This window comes from Physeter macrocephalus, chromosome 21 (assembly GCF_002837175.3).
Source record: "Physeter macrocephalus isolate SW-GA chromosome 21, ASM283717v5, whole genome shotgun sequence".
In the NCBI taxonomy this organism is placed as follows: domain Eukaryota; kingdom Metazoa; phylum Chordata; class Mammalia; order Artiodactyla; family Physeteridae; genus Physeter; species Physeter macrocephalus.
The window spans coordinates 17,630,952-17,643,213 of NC_041234.1; the positions used below are offsets into that span (position 1 = coordinate 17,630,952).

At 36.2% G+C, this 12,262-nt stretch overlaps 1 long non-coding RNA gene across 3 annotated transcripts in view; it reads right to left on the reverse strand.

The window, feature by feature from the left end:
- The window catches only part of LOC114484724 (uncharacterized), a 237,075-nt gene extending 230,943 nt beyond the window's left edge, over positions 1-6,132 (reverse strand). Inside the window, exon 1 of one of the 3 annotated variants that reach the window (XR_003677941.2) lies at positions 5,619-6,132. This is a non-coding gene — a long non-coding RNA (uncharacterized lncRNA). The remainder of the gene's footprint in view (positions 1-5,618) is intronic. The other 2 variants (XR_003677942.2, XR_003677940.2) reach the window with 2 other exon arrangements.
- Between the last annotated feature and the right edge of the window lie 6,130 nt (positions 6,133-12,262).

The following is a 12,262-nucleotide window of genomic DNA, read 5'->3' on the forward strand; positions in this document are numbered from 1 at the left end:
TCTCCATTTTCCACTCAGGTTTTGTGGTGGTTTGACATGTGAAAGACAATTCCTCGGGACAGACACATGATGGTAATAGAACTCTCCTACCCTAAATATTACAAATTCAGAATTGATAGCTCATCTTCAGTACTACCTCAAAGGAGCAATGGGAACAGGGTAGTGTGCAGGAGGGACACGGCAGATGGGGGCATTTTACAGTAAAAGTTGTTTTTCAGATGGACCAGTTTTCAGTTACTATAATGACAGAACAGGTACGGAAGGTGTTCAAAAGTGGTCATTCCAGCCAGCTTTCTAAGACTGAAATATAGCCCTATACCATCACAATGTACATACTATGCTTGTCTTTGGGCATGCCTGCAGTTGCTGTCATCTGTCAGAGTGAAACTGTGCCCATTCTCAAAATAGCATGCCAGTTTCCTGGGATCAGACAGGTCAGGTTTCACGGGACAACAGAAATGAAAGGGTGACTTAATGTCCCTAAACTAGGGACAGATTCACAGCTATTAAATCCAAGACCATGCCCTATGATGGGCTTCACCTGTTCTAAGAGATAAAGACGTGAGAGCTCATAACCAAAACCTAACTTAAATTTATGATTGCATAAACAGGAACACCTGGGGGTTTAAATGGTCCTCTAAGCACTATTATGACAAAAGCTCCAGCAGTAAGAAGAAAATGAAATAAACCAGCTCCTATGACGGGATACCCTAACACTATTTCTACTCCTTTACCCTTCTCCCCCTTTACCAAAATTCATTAGAGGCTATAAAAGCTCAATATGCACAATCTTAGCATCATTTGCATCTAAGGATGACCATGGAACACAGTGTTTGCTATGAGGTATAAGCAGCAGTCCACTGGAGTGAGTCTGGAGGAGATGTAACTGGTGGCTTTCTTTTCCTTTCTTCTGGACTCAAGTGGTACCTGAACAGTAGTTGTCAACTTGTAATTAGAAAGAAAAGGTCAAGAGAATCAGACACACCAGCCCTGTTGTGACTGAGATGTCAAGCCTATACCAGAAGCAGCCTACCTCCAGACATCCTGTTATGTAAAATTTGTTAAGACCACAGTTAGCTGGGTATTCTGTTACTTTCAGTGGAACGCATACCTAACTGATACACGGCCTCAACATAATGGATGTCTTCCAGTTTAAATTTCTCTCATTATTCATAGCTCTAGTGTTGTACTAGTGAATATTTAATAACTGGTTCCCTCAAAAGGACAAAAGAAAAAGCCCTGATTAGTAGTATTTGCTGGTTTCTGTAGTCTTTCCCCACCATGGAAGTTTCAAGAGACCAACAATGATGTCACTGAAAATGCAGATAGGAAGGGATTCATACAATTAGATCTCATGAGCCAATGCAAACCACCTACACTACATCACTGGCTATTTCCCCAATAACTAACTACATTTTCATAAAACTATTAGAGTTCATCAATGTTACTTTCAATTTCATTATAATAGAGAACAGAATTTCTACAGAGAGGAACACAGAGCTCAGAATTACTGCATGTAAAGATAAATTGGCTAAATTTATTAAATTGGAAGGAGCTATCAACTTCAGGAAAAACTTTAAGTGGAAACTTAGAAGTTGTTTTCAGTCTCAAGACAAATGTACTTATTAACTCAATATGAAAACTTCCAATTTTCCTCCTTGGAGGAAAGAATAGAATTTAATTCACTATCACAGCAGAGAAAATTTAGTACACAGATTTGAAAACAACATTGGTATAATGTTAAATAACCTGCATGAAAACATATTTTAGCTCCCATAAATTTGCATGGCTTTGCCTATAATCCAGAATGAAAAGGGAAGTTTTTCCACTCTTCTAGTCCTTAGGTCTATCTATTTTTACAATAGGGCTGCTGTCATATGCAATTACCTAAAAGAGAAGAAAACTTACACTATAGTACAATATACTTTAGTGGCTGTTATCTATGAAGAGTATTCCCTACAATTTCCTTAGCAAGGTCTCTGTGGATACGAATCCTTATATATTAAAGCAAAGCAAAATCTTAACACTCAAGTTTTTGTTTTTGTTTTAAGCACCAAAGTAGTTCTTCTACAAACATGCACAATGAATTACCCCACTCCTTCAGCATCACAAGAGCATATAGTTTTCTTGGGATGGATGAGTACAGGCTTCATTACCAAAGTGATTCTTTAGATATTAAATGGCCCAGTAAGAAAATATTTCCAATTGAAATAATTGGCAGTTCTGAAAGAATGGTTATTCAAAATGTCTTCTGATTTCTTACTTTTTCCCTTGTAGAATCCCCAGTATCTTTGTCTAATTTGATTCTTGGTTTGTTCTGAGAATACCTAATTGTTAGTGGCATAGGGTATAATTTAAGAGCATTAGCTCAAACTGAAAAAAATAAGTTCACTTACATTGAATTCTTTTTTTTAATAAGGATAGTTAAAATACTAAAGAAATAAGCCAAGTGTGTCTTAAAATAGTCATTCGGCCTTTTATATATATATTATTCTTTACCATAGGCCCTTTGTAACCGCTATAAATAAGCAAAAAAAAAATTATCAAAATTTTGGTGTAACAATCTTCTATAGTTACAATTTGGAATAAAACAGGATTCTATCAATGCAAAATTGATTCCCAGAAATATCTTGTTATAGTGGACTCCAAGATCGAACCAAAAATAATTTTTCTATTTTTAAGCAAAACCTACTCAGCTAATTTTATTCTGAAGACAATGCCTGAATTTTATTTCAGCATTCAAGAGGTTAAAAAATCTTTCGTGACACAAACCCATAGGTACACTTTACTCAATTATTCATGTATTATTCTATGCCAATAAAGCATCTAAAGATGTGCCAGGAGAGGCCAAATGAATACAAACCACACACACAACAAAAAAATGTCCTAAAAGAAATCAGTCAGTTAAATTCACATGTGGTTTAGAAAAATTAACAGCATGAAGCTGTTTATGTTACACTGAGCTGTTTCTAATTACAGGAAAGCATACCCAATCAATAGGAGATCAAATGCCCATATTTGAGTATCCAAACAAAAAAACGACAGTTGTAAATACTGTACTGAAATGCTTTTAAATGGTGAGATTTTACCTTTAAGATATCTGAACTTTATACCAGAGGGACAGTTCTGCTTTGGGTTAGCCATTCATTTTGTAACAGTTTTCACCCAAGGCATAGGATTTCTCATGATTATTGAGGTAATGTATGTAAACCATAACCACGTCAAAGTTCATGGTGGAAACAAGTTAAGAATATGCAGTCGTGATAGGAAAAAATAAGTGATACTCAAAGTTCCACATTGTTGTGACTTCTCATCAAATGATGAACCAAGACCATTGTATAAAACTGATCTAATGAAGTACGACCATGTATTACAAATGTTTACTATAATCATCTTTGTGTCTTCGATTTTTAGAAGTTCTACTTATTAACTGTGTAAGAAACAATCTCCGATAGTGCCGCTAAAAATATAAACATCTTATGTAAAGCTTATTTTTATATCCTTTGAGGCACTGTAAAATTTCCCTTGACATTTAACTAGAAACTAGGTCTAGAAACTAATATATGAGAGAAATTGGGAGAAAGGAGGAGGCAGCAGGGAGACATAGGTATTGCCAGTGTAGCAAGTTCTTCGGTTTGCTTTTTTTGGCATCACCGTTAATCCCACCACATGTTTTGCCGCGCATAGCAATTGGCTACAAAAAGCACTTATTAATAGCAGCTGCCCCTTATGCTTCAGAATTTTTTTAAAAATCAATACCTAAAAAATAATACAAAACAAAACCACTGGTTTCATAAAGGTACAGAAACTAAAATATTCAAAGCAAGTATTATATTTTATTGGATGGGCTCTAAACCCTTAGAAGGACCTATCAAAAAGATAAAGGTAGGCTGTTAAAATTAGATAACCAGTTGGACCTATCATTCACCCCACCTGAACATCTCATAGTTCTAAAAGCTTAAGTTCACAAATGTAAAAAAAAAAAAAAAGTAAATAACTGCATTTTAAAAAGTGACTCAAAGTAGTATCTGATATGCAATCCAAAGTTACAGAAAGGTTGAATTTCCTTTAGAGATGGATTTAAACTAGCCATCTCCACAATACATAAATTCACACAACCCTAGTTTTCAGGATTTGTGGATCTTTTTCTCCTTCTCTCATGCACTGACAATTAATTCTTTGTAGAATTATTCCTTAACACACTTCTCCCAAAATAATACTCTCACAGGTTTATACTAGATATCCTTATGCGTATTTCAGATGATTATAGCTACAAGTTACTGTCTAATAAACTGTATAAACAATAGCAATTTTAAAGCAACGTATGAAAGTAACCAATGTACTTTTTCAAATTGTTATTTTAGGGTGACTACTTAAAGACAATTCTATTATCCTACAAGTTGAATGAGAAGGGCATTCCATTTAAGAAAGTTTACCATTCTTCCCTTTAAAATCAGAGAAGCATGTTAGGTTATTAATGGGGAAGAGAAGAAGGTAAGTGTGATTTTTAAATTGGAGACAACTATTTCTCCAAGGCATTGTCAGAGACACCACTCATTTTTGCCTTATAGGCAAAATACTACTTGTGAAGAGAAAGCCTGCTCTACCATCTTCTGAACTCTGCTGATCTGTAGTTTACCCAATTCCTGTGTTTCTTACTCATTTTTTGTTTTCTACTGTGATATTTTCTTTAACCTTACGTCAGAAATACATTTGCACAGTGACTTTACACCTCTGTCCTCTTCAGCATCCAGCAGTGTTTGTAAAAATATCTGGGAGGGTTCCCTTATTCTGCTGTCCACGATTTGGTGTATTTCCAAGGGTGAGAAGAGCAGATTCAAGCAGCTGAAACTTCATCGTTTATCAAAGCTTAACAGCTGCTTCCATTTACAGCTTTCAAGACCTATCCTGGTTTACAAGTGTTTGCACATGTAGGCCAGGCTACCAAACACTAGAAGATTCTCTACAAATGAAATTTACACAGGGGGGAAAGTTCACTGTGGTAACGCTGCAAAAAACCCTTAGACTTTTCATTCCTTCTTCTTTACTGGTTTTCAACTCGCCTAGTTACGCTCCAGGCATGCAAGCCTTCCTGTCACCCCTCTGACATTTTCCTTCAGCACAGATACAAAGCAAGGTGAAACTTCTCAGATTTCTTAACTCTGCACTTGGCCACACCCTGACCAGGCACGCCTTCTCTACACCTCCCCATCCCTCCCTCCTGAAAGACTACGTAGGACAATATTTCTTTTAAATCGGTTTGCTCGTTCCTTTATATTTTTAAAACCCGTTTCAATCGCATAATAAAACCGATACCCGGTGGCGCCCTTAAAAAAAAGAAAAATTGCCCACCCGTATCTACCTGACCCGAAAGAAAAACTTGAGTTTCTGCTTTCCCGGAGAGCGGCACCCCTCCTCCCCCTCCTCCCTCGGAAGCGCCCGGCGTGGTTCCCCGCCCTCCCCACGCGCGCGGGGGCGCGGTGACAGTCCCCTGCAGCTCCTCCGCTCAGCGCCACAACTTTCCAAAACCCTGTACTAACTTCCAGGGCACAGCCTCTGCGGAGAGAAGCCGGAACGCTCGAGACCCCACACTAAAAAGCAAGGCATCAAGGTCCTACCAGCTCGGCTCCTGATGACGTCGGTGAATCCGTCCCCAGCGGCATGTTCCCGGGGCTGCTCCGGACCCCCAGGCTGAGCCATAGCTACACGCCACGTGCCCCGGCTCCCCCACGCCCCAAACTTTGGAGGCAGGTGGGTCCGCGCGGTCCGCCTGGTGCCCTCCAGAGCAGGTAGCTAGCTGGGGATCTGGTGTGTGAGGGCGGATTTCTCTTCTCCCCGGGCCCTCAGCCACGGAAATAGGGATGCGTAGGGGGGCGGGGAGGGATGGTGAGCTGGAAAATACAGAAGCACCAACACCTGGCTTGGTGGAAAGGCGAAGCCGTCAAAATGCCCAGCCCATGCTTGGAGAGGAGGAAACAGGTGCTGTGTCCCAGCTCCTGCCCCCAAAATAGAGTGGGCGAGGCCTGGAAGGTGAAAGCTGAGGAGGGACCCGGTGGTCAATAAATCCACAAGCAAGTTGGAGACTCGCTTTTCCACGCTGCGCAGAATCGATGCAAAAACAGGAGCAATTAGGGAGCCGCTTGCCAAAAGCAGCACATGAGGTCATGAATGATTTAGCATTGCCACTTATAAGATGACTACACTGAAGAGAAGGGTCACCGGCTTTTGCTGTCTGGGTCACTCGCACGTGTGTACCCCATGGTTGTAGCCTGACTCAAATGCACTGACCAGAAATGGGGAATATAGGCTAAGAATAATCATATTTCTTAGGAGATTTCACCAAACCTACCCACCCTGCTTTCAGTGTGTATATTCACTCTGACTGGCTCCTCCATCCCTTCCTCCCACCACTGAAGCTAGAATTAGATTGGACTATAAACAGCTCATATGACTTTATTTTCTAAAAATTTCAGAAGCAACTTTCATTTGGTTAGTATCCTTACTCCTCCCCCCGACCCCACCCTGACACACATATAATTCATCCTGCACTTCTTCCGGCAGGAGCCCAGTCCTGGGCTCCCCAAATCCTGCCCATCACCTACCAAAGACAAATTAACTTTACAAGAAGAGCTTGGCAAGGGGCCTAGCAACAGCTAAGGATTTTCTTTTCTTGTTTTCTTCTGCATTTTCATGCAGAGTATATTCCTACCCTCTTCTAAAGCACTGGTTCTCTAACATTGCTAGACAGTGGAATCTGGGAACTTTTCAAACCACTAAGGCTTGGTTTCCACCCCCAGAGATGATGATTAATTGTTCTGGACTCTCACCTGGGCAGCAGGAGTTTAAAAAGCTTGCGGGTGATTCCAATGGGCAATCAAGTCTGAAAAACATTGTGATGAAAGAGCCCATTGGGTGCCTTCATCAAGACAATTTTATCAGTAACCCTCTTCCATTCCCATTATAATGCCTTAGATTAAAAACATAATATTTTTAATACCTGTTTTCCATTGCCAGATTGGCCTTTTGCATGACAGTGTATAACTTAAGTTGACAAAAACATGGTAGTTAGGCTTAGCTCCAGAATTTCCTTAGATTAAACATAGAGCAGCTCTCAGGATGGAGTTTCAACTTGGTATTTCTCAATTGGCATCAGCCTGAGATGTTATGCCTACTGAAAATCTGTCTTTGTTGTTATTTATAGGCAGACCTCTTAGGTTTCCCAAATGCCTATTCTTTTCAGAAATATCAATGCTCTTTCTAACAAGTTCATCAGATGGGAAATATTCAGAGATATAGCATAGCTCCTAAATCAGAAAAGAATAAAAGTATAACAATTGTCCAGAAATTTTTTTAATCACAAAGATTGTGGCATACTATAGTTTATATTATTATGCTACTCTAATCAGAACAGTAAGGAATTGGTACAGAGATAAACAAAATGATGGAACAGAATAGAATACAGAAACATATCCAGCCAAAGGGAATGCACTACATATGACATTTCAATTTAGTCATTAAAAATGGAATATATCATAATGGTGTTTCCATAAAGTTAGACTGCTGTAATTTAAACTGTATAAAAATAAGTTCCAGATAGATTAAAGATCCAAATATACAAAATAAAACCAAATAAATGAGGAATATATAACAGTTTAAATTATGGGGGCATTCTTAAACCAAACACTAATCTGCAATGACTTTAAGGAGAAAATTGTCACTTTCAAGTACATGAGAAATAAAATTTTCTATAAAGCCAAAGACTTTATAATAAAGCAAAAAGACAATAAACTGAGATTAAAACATCTGATCAGAGGTTTAATATCTCTAATAAAATTCTACAAATTGATTTTAAAAAACAATACAATTTTTAAAAAATGAACAAATAACCTGAACAGAAAATCCACAAAAGAGAACATGAAAATAGCCAATAAACCCTTTGAAAAGTTATCTACCTTCTCATAATCAGGAAAAGGCAAAAGGAGATATTTCCCACCCATCAGATAGAGGAAAGAACAAATGAATGGAATAACATTCAATTCTGGAAAGTGGGTGAGAAAAAAAGCCATTCATATACCACACTGGTGAAATACTGATACACTTTAAGAAAATAACCTGAAAATAGCTATTAAAATGTACATAATCTGTTGCCCATCAATCCCTCTTTAAGAATCTATCTTACAGAAATAAAATCACCAGTATATAAGGATATATATAAGGTTTTTAAATTAAAGCCTTATTTCTAAGAAGACATTCACCAAAAACCACCTAAATGTCTTTTAATTGGGAAACCATTGAAGCAATTATATCATATCACACAATGGGATATTATGCAGCTACTTAAAAGAAAAAGAGTATGATTTGTACCCTAAACAAGTTATTATCAAAACAAACCAACTGCAGTGCTATATTAAAACAACAATATATGTATCACAATGAAGTTCATTTTATTTGGGCAAGCAAAGGTTCATTTTAATACATGAAACCCAATTATTGTGATTCATCACATTAAAAACATGAAGGGTAAAATTAAATGCAGAAAAAGTGTTGGAAAATTTAACTCACACTCGCAAAAATTTTTTAAAATATAAAGCCTCCTGGTAAACTAGGGATAGAAGGAATCTTCCTTGATCTGCTAAAATGTATCTATAAATAATAGCAAACACTACTTTAATTAATATACTAGTCAGTGTAACAAGAAAACAAAGTAAAAGTTATAAGGTTTGGAAAGGATGAATGAAGTTGTTACTGTTTGCAGACTACATATATGTAGAAAACTCAAAGAGTCCTCAGATAATAATATTTTACAATTAATAAGTGGATTTAACAAGGTTTCTGGATGTCATGTTAATGTCCAAAATTTAACTGTATTTCTATAGTTCTATAAACTATTGTTTATATAAAAACTTTGTATTGTTTACATAATAAACTTTATTATATAAATTATAAACTATTATAAAATAGTTCTATAAACTATTTTAAAGTGATATTTAAAAAAATAATTCCATCAGTAAACATCAAATATGTGCAAGAACTCTGAACACAAATTACATAAATGAGAGGAATTAAGGAAAACCTAAATAAATGGAGAAATATACCATGCTCATGGATTGGTAGGATGGAGGTTGTAAAGGTGTAAATTCCCCCAAAGTTGATCTGTAGTCAAAGAAACCCCAGTTAACCCCATCAGGAGTGTGTGTGTGTGTGTGTGTGTGTGTGTGTGTGTGTGTGTGTATGTGTATGTAAATTCTAAAATGCATGTGTATATGTAAAGCAGCAAAATAGCCCAGACAATCTTAAAAAGAACAAAGTTGGAGAATTTTTCACCAACAGATCTTACAAATTATTATGGAGCTATTGTAATTCAAACAATATGCTATTGGTATGAGGATAGACAAATACTCCAATAGAACAGAACTGAAAATATAGACTCACATATATAGATAGTCACCTGATTTATGACAAAGGTGGCACTACAATTCATAGGGAATGAAAATTCCTCTCAATAAACAGTGTGGCGTCAATTAGAGATTCAATTTTAGACTTAAATGTGAAAACTGTTAAAGGAAAAACAATAAAAGTGCTAGAAGATAACATAAGAGAATAGCTTTATGACCTTGGGATGGACATTTTTTTAAACAGCATATAAAAGTACTAAGATTAAAGGAAAAAGATTGGCATATCGATTTCATTAGAATGAGGAATTCTGTTTGTCACAGGGCCTCAGTAAGAGACTGAAAATGAACATCACAGAGTGGGAAATATGTGTGTGTATGTAAAAAACCTACAGGTACCTGGAATATATAAAGTACTCATACAAATCAATACCAAACAAAACCCAATTTTAACAAAATGAATGAAACCTTGAATAGATGTTTTACCAAAGAGGATATCCAAATGGCCGATAAAAATATGAAAAGATGTTAAACATTGTATAGCCATCAAGATATTAAAATTTAAACCACAAAACAAAACAACTACACACCCATTGTAATGGCAACAATCAAAATCAAAACAAAACTGAAAATACTAAATACTGATGAAAATGTGATGTGATTGGAACTCTTATATGCTTTATAGGAGTGAAAATCACAACATCTTTGAAAAACCATTCGCAGAATATACTAAAGCAAAAATTATGCATCCTGCATGACACATAAATCCCACTTTTAGGTATATTCCCAACAACAACAACAACAAAAACTACCTGCATCAAAGACAGGAACAATATTGCAGCATTTTACATAACAGCCAAAGTTAGAAACAACCCTTATATCCATAAACAGTAAAACTGATAAATATATATGGCTATATTCATAAAATGAATGCTATAGCAATGAAACGAATGGACTACTGCTACATGCAATAACATGCATGGATTCCACAGGCATAATTTAAGTGAAGGAAATAAACACTAAAGGTGCATACTCTATACTTCTATTTACATAAGGATTAAAAGCAGGTAAAACCAATTTACGGTGATAGGAGATAAAACGAGTTATCTTTTGAGGGATGCAGTGATTGAGGGTCAGGCAACAGGAAAGCTTCCGGGATTCTTGTAATGCCTGTTTCTTGTTCTGGGAGATAGATATACTTGTTCATTTTGTAAAAATTAATTAAGCTGTGCATTTATAATTCATATATTTTCTTGATGTATATTTCCATGTGAAGTTCTATTTTAAAAATAAACATGGGTTCAAATTACATGCAAATATATTTAAATATATTTGTGAAATATTGTTATATGAAACAAGCAAATTGTAGTTTAATATTTATAGTATCTCATTGAAAAACATCAACTATATGAGGATGTATACTGTTTGTACAAGCAACTGTATAAAAACATATATATGAACATACAAAAGGGAAACTGTGTCGTTTTAATAATGAAGAAAGATTCTGTGAACCTCTGAGATGCTTAAGCTTTGAAAGACTGAGAGAGTAGAGAGCTAGAAATGTTGCTCATTATTTTATTCTATTACAAACATCTTCAAAAGTTAGTTTCAAGTATGCCTGGAAACCCTCTGGTGTAGATGGTCAAGCAATGAAAATGAAGCCATTTGCAAATCTTCCTTCTCCCTAACCCATACCGTTGTATTTATTTCAACAAATATAGAAGGTAGACTTCTTAGCATTTTCTTATTCAAAACTTTAAGGTTAGAGAGGCTAGAATACCTCTCTTTAGATGAGCCAGTTACTTCTAGGTGACTGCTTAAAAGGCCTATAGAAGTTTCAGATTACTGTTCACGCAGGGTATTATCTCAAGTAAAAAAATTCCATGGACCTGCTAACATTTCAGTTACTCTACATCAGAAAGTATTTGCAAGTAGAGAAAAGAAAGACATTCAAATAATATCATGTCAAAGGGTTTCAGATTTCCAGCTAAAGCCATTTATTTTATGAACTGTCCAACTAGAAAATGAAAAACATGGTATGATTAACTGAAAGTCCACCACTTTAATTATGAATAGATCATGGCATCCTAGAAGCTCTCAAAGATGGCACATCCCTATTATATTAAAAATAAGCATTCCATGTAATTTCCTTTAGCAGATAATGCTGAAACGTATTTTAGATGTATGTTTTATGCACTGTCATCACTTTTATATAGAGGTATCCATTGATTGCAAGAGAGAACTTTCATGAATCAACATGGCTATTAGTTGGTTTTCTCTTAACACAGATTCTAGAAAACTCAGTTTGAAATAAATGTATTTTAGGGATGCAGAGAAAGCATTTTTTCCCTAGGAGACTGGAAGTTGAGTTGATATTTTTAGATTGCTGTCGTGGATTCTGCAAATTTTTCTAAGAAACATTTTCTACACAATCAAGGGTAATTTGAATCACTACACTTTCCCATTCTTTCCAAAGAATTTTTTTAGGGATCTCTTTGAAATTTTGACTACTAGAATGATCTAAATTTAAGCATTCTCTTCTGGCATGTCCTCAGACTAGGAGTGTTTTAGGAGAAGACAGAATGTTGCCTTGATATTGAGGATCTAATGATATTAGAGCTAAAATCTAGGTGTTAAGATTTTTCTATTCACTGTCTGAAAACTTCCAACATCCCATGCTGCTCAAGATCAGTTTCCTAGGTTGAATCTAGTAGTAAGGTTAATTTTCCTCATCCTGGTTTTTACCATCAAGCTGAGTCCCAGAGGTGGGGCAGGGGGGAGGGGGGCTCTCATGAGTCTTTAGAAGCCTCTCTACCCTAAGCAGACACCATTTTTTTGTTCATGCAAAACAAACATACACCCATGTACTA